Raw genomic sequence first — 13,232 nt, forward strand, 5'->3', positions numbered from 1 at the left:
TAATATTGGTTTCCTTTGCTTCTCATTTAATTTCTAATTATATAACTACTACCCTCTTTCTTATTTTTGTTTGCTTGTTGCTTACTCCATCAGAACAAATATTAGGCCAGCTCTGCCTTTATACTATATTATGTAACTTATTTCCAGAATTAAAATGCATAATGTAATATTTTATAATACTATTTTATCAAGATTTTTAGAATCTTGATTTTAGGATGCTATAAATTAACTATCACTCCAAATTTTTTGAGATGCAAATATTATTACATTTTAGGCATTCATCTCAGCTATTTCTAAGAATTTTGAACAGGGCAGAGGCTAGGGCAGTGCCCTGTTGCATGCTGATGTTGGCTTTCCTGAGTTCTTCAGCATTTTATAAATCTACAAGACCAGGAACACTATTAAAATCAGAATAGTTTAATCAGAATAGTGACAAAACTATATAAAAGTTGTGCTAATAAAGATTAAAAAAAATATCTCCTGTCTCCACTTCTTTTTAACATGGTACTAGAAGTTCTTACTAATGCAATACGGCAAAAAAGGGAGTGGTATACATACTAAGAAAGAAGACATAAAACTGATTTTGTTCACAGATGATATGAGTGCCTGTATAGAAAACCCAAAAGAATAAACAACAAAACTCCTGGAGCTAATAAATGATGATAGCAAGGTCGCAGGATACAAGTTAATATACAAAAATCAAACACTTCCCTATATTCCAACAAGGAACAAGTGGAATTTGAAATTAAAAACACAATACCACTTACATTAGAGCCCCCCAAAATTAAATACTTAGGTACAATCTAATGAAATATGTAGAAGATCTATATGAGGAAAATTACAAAACTCTGATGACTGAAATCAAAGAACTAAATAAATTGAGAAATAATCCATATTCATGAAGAGAAGACTCAATATTGTCAAGATATCAGTTCTTCCCAACTTGAGCTATCGATTCAATGCAATCCCAATCAAAATCCCAGCAAGTTATTTTACTTCATAACAAACTGATCCTAAAGTTTATATACAGAGGCAAAAGACCCAGAATAGCGAACAAAGTATTGAAGAAGAACAAAGTTGGAAGACTGACATTACCTGACTTCAAACTTACTATAAAGCTGCAGCATGATATTGTTGAAAGAATAGAAAAATAGACCAATAAAACAGAATAGAGAGCCCAGAAATAGACCCATATAAATATAGTCAACTGATCTTTAACAAAAGATCAAAGATAATACAATGGAACAAAAATAGTCTATTCCACAAATGGTGTTGTAACAACTGGACATCCACATGCAAAAAAATTGAATCTAGCTACAGACTTTAAAACCTTCACATAAATTAACTCAAAATGGATCATATAATTAAAGGTAAAATGCAAAGCTATAAAACTACTAGAAAACATTGGAGAAAACCTAGATGATCTGAGGTACAGTGATGACTTTTTGATAAAACATCAAAGGCATAATACATGAAAGAAATAATTGGTAAACTGAACTTCATTAAAATTAAAAGCTTCTTCTCCGTGAAAGACAATGTCAAGAGAATTAGAAGACAGGGTACAGACAGGAAGAAAATATTTGCAAAAGACACATCTGGTAAAGAACTGTTTTCCAAAATATACAAAGAACTCTAAAATTCAACGTAAGAAAACAAGAGACCTAACTAAAAAATGGGTAAAAGACCTTAATAGACATCTCACCAAAGAAGATACACAAATGGAAACTAAGCATATGAGAAGATGCTTTATACTATTGTTATCAGGAAATGCCAATTAAAACAATGAGATACCACTACATACCTATCAGAAAGGCCAAAATCCAGACAGACAACACCAAATGATATCAGGACATGGAGCAACAGGAACTGTCAAATATTGCTGCTGGGAATGCAACGTGGTACAGCTACTTTGGAAGACAGTTTGGCAGTATCTTACAAAACTAAATATACTATTATTATACGATCCAGCAAACACTCTCCTTGGTATTTATCTAAAAAGGTTGAAAACACGTCTATACAAAAACCTGTACAGGGATGTTTATAACAGCTTTATTCACACTTGCCAAAACTTGGAAGCAACCAAGATGTCCTTCAGTGGGTGAATGGATAAATGAATTGTGAAATATCTAGACAATTGAATACTACCATGTTTTCCTGAAAATTAGACCTAGCCAGACCATCAGCTCTAATGTGTCTTTTGGAGCAAAAATTAATATAAGATCTAGTCTTCTTTTAATATAATATAAAAACAGGTATTATATTATATTGTATTGTATTGTATTGTATTGTATTGTATTGTATTGTATTGTATTGCATTGCATTGCATTGCATTGCATTGCATCATATTATACTATACTATACTATACTATACTATACTATACTATACTATACTATACTATACATTACATTACATTATATTATTATATTATATAAGACCGGGTCTAATCTAATCTAATATAAGACAAGGTCTTATATTAATTTTTGCTCCAAAAGACACATTAGAGCTTATTTTCAGGGAAAAACGCTAAGGAGAAATGAGCTATTCAGCACTAAGGAGAAATGAGCTACGAAGACGTGCAAAGATATGGAAGAAACTTAAGTTCATATTACTAAGTGAAAGAAGCCAATCTGAAAAGGCTGTTTACTATATGATCCCAACTATATGATATTCTAGGAAATGCGAAACTATGGAAATAGTAAAAATATCAGGTGGGGGGGAGACAGAGGTCTGGGGGCATGGATAGGTAGGGCAAAGAAGATTTTTAGGGCAGTGAAAATATCATGTGTAATGTTATAATTATGGATATACAGAGTTATATGAGGTCTGACAATTAAGTTCACAAACTGGTTGCAATGATGTTGCTAACTGTTTTTTTGATTCATTATGAATTTGTACCAACTGGACAAACAGTTAACCAAGTTTACATTTGGAAGTGCTGAAAAGGCTGCAAGGGAAAGTTAGATGACCTGAACTTTTCGCCAACAATTCATGACTCTTGCATCATGTGAGTGCCAGCTCACATGGCACTGTGAGAAGGTTTTTAGCCAGTAAACAAATAACTGTATTGGAACACCCTCCGTACTTACCTGATCTATCCCAAAGACAAAGGAACTACTGAAACGAAGACATTTTGATGAAATTCAGGACATCAAGGGTAATACAATGACAGCTCTGATGGCCATTTCAGAAAAAGAGTTCCAAAATTGCTTTGAAGGGTGGACTAGGTACTGGCATTGGTGCATAGCTTCCCAAGGGGAGGACTTCAAAGGTGACTATAGTGATATTCAGCAATAAGGTATGTAGCACTTTTTCTAGGGTGAGTTCGCAAACTTAATTGTCCGACCTTGGTACCTTTGTCCAAACCCATAAAATGTACACTATGGGTGAACCCTAGGTAAACTATTGACTTGGAATGATTATGATATGTCAATGTAGGTCATCCTTGGTAACAAATGTGCCATACTGGTGAATGATGTTGACAATGGGGGAGGCCATGCATGAGTGGGTGTAGGGGTTATATAGGAAATCTCTGCACTTTTCTCTCAATTTTCTTGTGAATCTAAAATTCCTTTTAAAAAATGTTTTAAAAAATGCACACCTGCCCAACTTCCAATTCTAGAACTTCACATCTTTGCCTAAGGACTCAATTTTGCCACAGGAGTCTACCTTACCATCAAAATTGGCTGAAAGTGCCAGGGAATTAATGCCCTTCCAGTAGCAGCTGTCAACTAGTAACTGACAGGATTTGGGTAGTTCCTCCACCCCTTGTGTTTTACACTGGTCCCTAGAATTCCCCCATCAGGGTCACACTCCATTTGCCCATAGGGTAGCTGGTTTGAGGATGAATTCTTTATCGGATTTTTCATTTCTTTGCCACACTTCCCCATTTCCTTACCTTTCTCCCTTCATCCAAAATAAAACACAACAACCAAATTATAACAACTGAAAAATCTGCTAGTACTTGAATCCTTTCTCAGAATCTGTTTCTGGTGCAGTTGGTACTCAGAAAATACCTATTAGACACCAAAAGGCAATGTCATGGAAGCAGATGGACATTCAGTTTCTGAGATTTATGAAAAAATCAGGCTATATAAATCAGGGATATAAATTTGGACAGTTTGGGAGTCATCAGAGTGAATGAGATCATCGAGGGAATGAGTGAAAATAGAAAAGCAGTGTAAAAATGAGTTGGAACCCTTGGTCACACTAATGTTTGGAAGAAAGAGAACTGAGGAGGAACCAACAAAAATGCCAAGATCTTTGCAAATAGCAAGGTCGGAAAAAACTCAGGCAAACGAAGAGAGTATTTCCAGGACTTAAAAGTATTGATTCCTGGGTCCCACTGCAGATGAAAAGAACCAGGACCTCTGTTGGCTCACACAGGAAGTTCACATTTTTTAAGTCTTCTCAGATATTTTTTAAACATAGTAAGGTTAAAAAATATTGACCCTTAGAAACTCCTACCCACCCACCTCCCCACCCCCGCCTTTTGAAGGGGGACATAGTATTGTAGGTAGCATGGCACAGATAAGCTTTTATTCTGTACTGGTAGGTTCACAACAGAAAAAAAATGTCCAACAATGTAGTTGGGCATTTATAATTGACTTCTGAAATGCTCATCCTGCTACCTAAGCAAACACTGTCCTTGTAATTAGAGGTGGTATATATGTACAATTTTAAATTAGCTGAATATGGATCTTTTTTTTGGGGGGGGGAGTTGAGATTATCCTGAGTTGATAATATTAGTAGCTAGAGGTTTTCACATTCCTGAGCTAGCTCATTAACCGAAAACAATTCTATAGAAAATTAAATTCTTGCTAAGATGTAAAATCAGATCAGAGAGCAAGATTTCAGCTTTACTTCAGTATGACAGATAATTATTTTGCAATTATGACTAATAATTACACCAGAAAGACTGATTTTCTTTATTATCAGCACTTAGGCATCCAAGTGACATCTCTTTGAAATAGTTATCTTGGGAGGGTGTAGGCTACATTTCTGAAAATCTTTTAGAAATACCTTCAGAATCCAAGGCAACTACATTTGACTGGCACATCTTCATTCATTTTAATCCTATTTTTAGAATTACGAATACGGATACTAATAACAGTTAACATCATTTCATGATTGCCATAAACTGAATGTGTGCCCCCAACTTCAGATGTTGAAACCGAATCCTTAATGTGATGGTATTGAAGGTATGGCCTTTCAGAGGTGATTAAGTCATGAGGGCAGAGCCCTCATGAATGGAATTTAGTGCCCTTATAAATGAGACCTCAGAGAGCTTCCTTGCCCCTGCTGCCATGTGAAATTACAGGAAGATGGCTGTCTATGAACCAGGAAGCAGGCCCTCACTAGGCACTGAGTCGGCTGGTGCCTTGATCTTGCACTTCCCATCCTCCAGACATCTAGAAATAAATGTTTATTGTTTAAGCCATCCAGTCTATTGTACTTTTGTTATAGAAGCCTGAATAAACTAAGAAAACGATTCTCATAAACTGACTTCTACAGAGTAGTCTCAAGAATGTTTGCAACAAAATGTTATGATACAGGAACATGACTACTCATAGAAGAAAACTCTCAAAAGTTGTGCTATTAGTAGTAGAATAAAAAACTATAGAGATCCACAAAGACACAAGACCAGCTGTACTGTTAAAGGTATTGAATTATACAGGTCCTTCTTTCTCTGTATCTCATCTGCTTAAGCACTTGTTCTGTTGTCCCACCAGACTTCACTACAAAACCCAAGTTCAAAGATAATTATTAAGTATTTAAAGATGGGAACAGCAGAACATTAAACCAAGTGTTCGTCCCTTTTGAGTATGGGCTCTGTGTGACAGCACAGGCCACCCACCCATGAAACAAGCCCTACAGAGAGCACTGCTATTCAGATACTACCAGCTTCCTCTGATGCACATAAAAGTTATGGACTTTGTCTTTATCTCTTTTTTTTCTATAAAAACTTCTTGCGTTTTTAATATTTGTTTCCTTGTAGGTAAAAATAAAAAGATTCAGGATATCAAGAAGAGGTGTACTAGTTACAGCAACAAAAGCCATACCTCTCTGGGGAGAAAGGCAGAGAAGCATATGGAGACAGCACCTTCCTGGCTGGCTCCTGACTCAGGTCAGTAAATCCAGGACATGGCAGCTTATTTTACCTCAAGTTCAAACAAAACAACAACGTTTTCCCTGTAGGTGGATTTCAGCAAACATCCTAAAGGCCACTTTATACAAACTTCATGGAAACACAGTAGGACAAAACTAGCACCACCCCTACCCACTCTCTGTCTCAGCTCATTTCCTGTGCTTCCTGTGGCTGCCATGTCTAATGCAATAGACAGTCAAAAAAATACTGGTTATTAAACAACTTGAGGTTAATTTTATAGTCTCATCATGTTCTAAGTATTTGCTAAAATACACACAGGTGATTTAAAGGAGTACACTAGCACTAAAACTAAGTTTCTTTAATTTCCTAAAGCAGTTTTACGTGAGTACTGTGTTATCTTTTTCAGTAATTTTCTCGCAGGCAGAAAACCACTTAGTTCTTTCATATCTCCTATATTCTTCATTATAGCATTAAACATGGGACTAAGTACATATTAAATAGAGTTTAACTATATATCATAACTAGAGAAGAATGTGTAGAGACTATATATAAATGTCCCCTTTCCCTCTTCCCAAAAATGCATCCAATTTTAAAAGTAAATCTTAATTTTGATATATTTTCCATAACTTCTATAGGATAGGATAATTTACAGTGTTACTCAAATCTCATATATGCCAATAGTGAGTGTATTAGAATAAGATTTGTATATTTCTAATTAATTTCAGGCCCATTTATGGTACATCACAGATTTCCTTAAATCATTTTGAGATATTTTCTGAAATTCTTAAAGAGTTTCAAAACAAAAACTTTATCTTAGTTGATACTAACTTCTTAGTAGTATTAGGAGAAAGTGGGGATATAAAATTTTTTTTTAAATATCAGATATTCTTTCCAGTTTCACAGAATTCTCTTATCACTACTCCAATTATATAGATACCATCTAACTTGAGGTTGTGCCAAGCTACATTACCTCACAACTTAGGTTTAAGCAGTAGAGAACAATATTTATTATTTATTTATTGTGAGGGAAATAGCAATTACTAAAATAAATTTACATAATAAAATGAAATTTTAGAGTGACCCTGAGGAAAAAACTCTTGGACAAATGAATTGAACTTTCCATGAAGCTTCTCAGAGTAGAAGGCAAATTAGTGAAGGAAGAAACTGAAACAGTAAGGACTAAAATTTCCCCAAACTAAGCATGAGGTAAAGGATTTTCCAGTCACAATGAAAATAGAATTTGCTGACAAAGTCATGGTCATATCAGACAACTCACAACTGGGAAAAAGAAATTTGCAAAAAACATTTCTTATTTTTAACTACACAATTTGGAATATTTCCAAACTATGTCTGGGAAGTGCCTGCCTGCCCTTGACCATTATATTGCTCCCTTTCCTTTTTTATATCTCTCACTGTATTACCAACACTCATATGTCAACTTTAGGGTAGTAAGGAATCCACTTACATGAGGTATCTAAATAGCCTCAAAAAAAAAACACCAAAAAACAAAAACAAACTCATAGAAGCAGAGTAGAATGGTGATTGTCAGGGGCCAGATAGAGGAAGAAATGGGGAGTTGCTCTTTGATGCACGGGTGTAAAATTTCAGTTATGGCAAGATGAGTAAATTCTAGAGATCTGCTGAACAACATTATGTCTATAGTTATCAACACTGTTGTACACTAAAAGTTTGTTAAAAGGGTAGATCTCATGTTAAATGTTATTATAATTTTTAAAAAGGTAGTAAGGAAACATTTAATCATATTTAATTCTAGCTGTATTTTGTTCTTTAACTTATATATTTATTCAGGTGATTCAGTTATTTTAATTGGGAAGGCATTCTTTATTAAATGAATAAGAATATCTGTGCTCCTATTTTAATACACAGAGCCCCATGCTTTTCTGACCTTTGGGGTCTGGCATTATTTCTGAGAAGTCTAACTTGGTATTTGTATTGTACTCCGTTTAACAAACATACTCACACTTTCATAGAGTGCAGTAAACCCTCCCTGAAAACCAAAAAGGCTCATTCACAATACAACGAATGATTTTATGTGCATTTCTGACATTAGGAGATGGACCATATGACTGTTCATTTGAGGGAGGATCCTATTATTCTAAGCGAGTGAATGGAACAAGTAGACTTTACCTTATTTCCCAAGAATGACATTGACTTACAGCAAGATCTCCAAAGAATTGTTTCTCTACACCATTACAAGACAAAGTGCCTTCTGAAGGCTACGAAAATATTTAGGATACCTGGTTCTTTTGTAGGTATTCTGACAGTACTACAAGAACTTTGGAGTTCCCCAGACTGATGGCATCCATGTTGGTAGATGTTCAAAGGTAAACAACACACAACTTAATGCTTTTGAGCCATCTCAAAGTACTGAAATGCACTCCCTGTAGACCATTCAGCCTAAATGGCTTCTAGGATAACTAAATAAACTCCATAACCCAAATAAAGTCCAGTATTCATGAAGCCCCAGTCTCCTCAGGTGCTGCTTTCAAAGAAACACAATCAATTGTTGTGGCTTCTAAATAGTATGGTTTTAGGGAGTTATATTATTGGACTGGTACTAGAGAAGCTGCAATAGAGGCTTTTTAATAGCATTTTTACATAAGATTTAAAAAGCATGGATTATTCATCTTAAAGAATTGACTTTCTTGAGGCCACCCATGAAGTTCAAAGTCAAAATGAAGTAAGTGTAGTATAATTCTAATCCTTATTTGCTTCTTTAGATAAGTGCCAAAGGGAATTTTATTTACAATTCACATTGATATTTTAAAAATTCCCTCTCCTCACCTCTCTTGCACTCATTTCTTCTTTTCCTACAGCTCCCCGAGGTCTTTCTTGCCACACTCTCCTGACTGTTTTCCCTGAAGCCCATTGACTTACTACCACTTTTCTTTATGTCTCTTCTCATTTTTTTTCTATACATAGTAAATCTGTCCTTTTAATTCACAACCTCTAACCACCCATACTGTCACAGGTCTTTGCTTTCCTAATTACCCTAGTTTACACCAGTGCTTCTCAACCTTCCTTTTATTATTGCCTCCCCCAAGGAGACATTTTGGACATATTTTTTCCTAACTCCCTCCCATGAAATGTTAAAAGCCATGGATATACCATATACTTGCTTAACATATATATATATATGTATGTATATGTGTGTATGTATGTGTATATATATACATATATATACATATACATATACTTTATACATACATATATATACATATATATATGTATATACTTTATACATAAAAAAGTATGATTTTTTTTATTCACACACCCCCCCCAAGAACCAATCCCTTCCTTGGGGGCAACATCACTTCAGCTGAGAATGCATGGTCTAAGACACAAACTGAACAGCAGAGAGGAGCAGGAACCGATGGGAAAGCAATGCCAGCCACCCGCACGTTCTTTTGTGAGAGTTCCAATTCTATTCCCACTTTGCCTATTTTTTAGCCTTTTGGGTGTACCACTCTAGCCTGTGTCATTCCTAAGCAAAACTGTACGATTGGCCTGCATTATTAGCTTCTGTCTTCTCTTATTTTCCCTGGATAACTGGTACTCTGCAACACTTCATTCAAAAATGATTCTTACTCCTACACCCAATAAAATCCTAGGCATTTGGGATCTCACCCCCGAGCTGTCAAATAAAACCTGCTAATCTGGGATAATTCTTGCATATGAAAAACTAATCTACAAAACTGATGTATATTTCTCCTCCAAAAAATCATTTGTGTTTTAAAAGAACACCTCCCCCCAAAAGGAAACCATCTTTCCCACAGGAATTAAGTCTTACCAGTAGTTCAGGCACCACAGAAAGCAGGCAGGAAGGTAATCTGAAATAAAAGCATTCTCTAAAGCTCCCTAAAAATCATAAAAATGTAAGTCACTCAAGTGCCGCCTATTTGACCTCTCCGTAATACTTAAGGATTCCTCTCTTACCCAGCATCTCTCTCCCTGCTCATAAAACCTATTCTCTCAACTGGAAGCTTGGGTGGGAGAGGGAGCGCATCATTAACATCTTTATATTCACCACAGTACCTAGTACGATATGTTGCATTGCTGTTACTCATTGAAGCCAAACTGAATTCCCAGTTCCAAATATTTCTCATTTTAGGTAGTCCTGACTTACTTGTGGTCCTCAACCTCCTCATCCATTAATTAAAAAAATCGGTCTCTATTTCTATCTTCTCCATCGACCTGATTAAGAATTCTATGAGAAGCAGCACAGTAAGGCAGTGCTTTTCAAACTTTTTTGCCTCTAACACATAGTAAGCATTATGTTTCACCTCACGACCCAGTCCACTTAACAAACACACATGCACAGAAGTTTCATAAAATAATATTATGTGGGCTATACTCTAATTTCCATTTTATTTTATTTCTTAAAATTAAGTTGTGACCCACTAAATCGTTCTCCTGACCCACTAGTGGGCTATGACCTGCAGTTTGAAGAACAAAAGGTAGAGTCTGAGAACACCTATGAGTTTGAGTCAGAGTCAGAGATGGGTCAAAACTTGGGCACTTTGCCTTAAGAGCCATATGATGCTGGACAAGTGATTCAGCCTCCAAGGCTTTAGTGTTCTCCCCTTTAAGACAGAAACGATAATAGTACTTACCTACTAGAAAGATTGTTGTGGGGATTAAATAAATGCACCCAGAGCTCTTTTTTCAGCACTCGGTACATGGTAAGTGATAATAAGTGTTAGCTCTTATTGTTCACTCTTTGAATTCCTTTGAGAAATTTGGAGAAAAAAGTTACATGAACAAAAATATAATACTTATATATTACTCACTGTGCATTTAATTGTGTTCTATAATTTTATGCCCTTATTTCATTCGATAATTTTAATGTACCTAGGAATCTTGTCTTTTTGGTTGTGTTATAACTTAATGCTGTGGCTGCTCATGAAGTTTTTCTTCTACTACATGCAGCACCTGGCCCAGAGCTGAGATTCAGGTACCGTTCAAGTTCTCACCTTGTTTCAATCTTGTCCACCTGTAGGCTCCGCCTCTGCTTCCTGCCACAGCTCTCTCCCTTCCTCCCCTCCCCACCAGATCCCAGAGTTTGCCTGCCACGGCTTTACTCACTGTGGCTGCCTGGCTTTTCAGAGCCAAAAATGCATTCTGTCTTGTTCTTGCTGCCTGGTATGCCAGGGCTTACATCCACGAATTTGAAAGATGTATTGGCTGACCTGATAGCTAAGGAGTCGGCCAGAGTTAAGACCTTCAGGCAGCAACATGGCAAGACGGTGGTGGACCAAATCACTGTGGACGTCATGTATGGTGGCATGAGAGGCATGAAGGGATTGGTATACAAAACATCCGTTCTTGATTCTGAGGAGGGCACCCGTTTCCAAGGTTATAGTATCCCTGAACACCTGAAACTGCTGTCCAAGTCTAAGGGTGGGGAAGAACCCCTGCTGGAGGGCTTCTTTTGGCTGCTGGTAACTGGAGAAGTCCCAATAGAGAAACAAGTATCTTGGCTCTCAAAAGAGTGGGCAAAAAGGGCAGCTCTGCCTTCCTGTGTGGTCACCGTGCTGGACATCTTTCCCACCAATCTACACCCCATGTCTCAACTCAATGCAGCCATTACAGCCCTCAACAGTGAAAATAAATTTGCCTCAGCATATACAGAGGGTATCAACTGAACCAAGTGCTGGGAGTTGACTTATGAAGACTGTATGGATCTGATCACAAAGCTACCTTGCCTTGTGGCAAAGATCAACTGGAATCTCTACTGGGAGGGCAGCAGTATCGGGGCTATTGATTCTAAGCTGGACTGGTCCCACAATTTCACTAACATGTTAGGCTATACCGATGCTCCATTTACTGAGCTCATACACTGGTACCTCACCATCCACGGTGACCAGGAAGGAGGCAATGTAAGTGCCCATGCCAGCCACTTGGTGGGCAGTGCCCTTTCAGCCCTGTACCTGTCTTTTGCAGCAGCCATAAATGGGCTGGCAGGACCCCTACATGGACTGGCAAATCAGGAAGTACTTGTTTGGCTGACACAACTACAGAAGGAAGTTGGAAAGATGTGTCAGATGAGAAGCTATGAGACTGCATCTGGAACACACTCAACTCAGGATGGGTTGTTCCAGTCTATGGCCATGCAGTGCTAAGAAAGACTGACCCACAATATACCTGACAGTGAGAGTTTGCTCTGAAACACCTGCGTCATGACCCTATTTTACGCTGGTTGCTCAGCTGTACATGACTGTGTCCATGTCCAGTTAGAGCAGGGCGGGGCCAGAAATCTGGGCCCAGTGTAGAAGCGCACAGGGGTATGCTCCTCCAGCACTACGGCATGGCGGAGATGAGTGACTACACAGTCCTGTTTTGGTGTCATGAGCATGGGTTGTGCCGGCACAGCTCATCTGGAGCCGAGCCTTACGCTTCCCTCTAAAGAGGCCCAAGTCCATGAGCATGGATGGTCTGGTGAAGTTTCTGGACTCGAAGTCTGCACAGGTTTTCAGTGACTCATAATACTCTACTGTCTTTTCTCTAAGAAAGGATTGAAATACACTCCTGCTGTGCCCCTTTCCTCCCTCACAACTCCTGCCTGTGTGTGTGGATTCCTAACCCCCAGAACCAAGCTGCTGAGATGGACACACTATCTACAAACCTCTGGGTAACTCATCATGATGCAGACATCAGGTTGTTCTGTATAAAATGCAAAGTAAATACTTTTATTAATAACAAACCAACAAAAAGTTCTCATCCAGCTATTAAAAAGAATGTGTTTTTTTTATAACATGTAAATAAAAAGATCAAGTAAAATAGAATGGGGAGTAGGGAAAGAGGAAATGATTTGCAACTTTGAATGAATGCCTCCAACAATGGTCAAAACTTATCTTGAAGACTTAGTTTTCATTACTGTAATATGGAACTTTTCCCAAACAGTAACTTAAAATAAACATGAGAACCTCAAATCATAGAATCATGGTGTTTTTGAGAAGTGCCACTTAGAGTGAAAATGTCTTATGAAAACAAGTACTCTTTACTTGCTTTGCCCTCATAAATCAGGAAGCGGTATTCCAAACAGATGTAGAAAAACAATGAAAAACAGGTTCTTAAGATTACAAAAACCTATATTGTTATACT

The 13,232-nt window shown here is 37.2% G+C and overlaps 1 pseudogene across 1 annotated transcript; it reads left to right on the plus strand.

Annotated features, from left to right (window-relative positions):
• The first annotated feature begins 8,803 nt into the window (after nucleotides 1-8,803).
• Nucleotides 8,804-12,614, plus strand: LOC308499378 (citrate synthase, mitochondrial-like; annotated as a pseudogene). Its single transcript has 3 exons — nucleotides 8,804-8,808; nucleotides 10,519-10,631; nucleotides 11,128-12,614. The product of its transcript is annotated as a citrate synthase, mitochondrial-like (transcript).
• Nucleotides 12,615-13,232: the final 618 nt, after the last annotated feature.

The sequence above is a fragment of the Rhinolophus hipposideros genome, assembly GCF_964194185.1.
Source record: "Rhinolophus hipposideros genome assembly, chromosome: 1".
NCBI classification, from domain to species: domain Eukaryota; kingdom Metazoa; phylum Chordata; class Mammalia; order Chiroptera; family Rhinolophidae; genus Rhinolophus; species Rhinolophus hipposideros.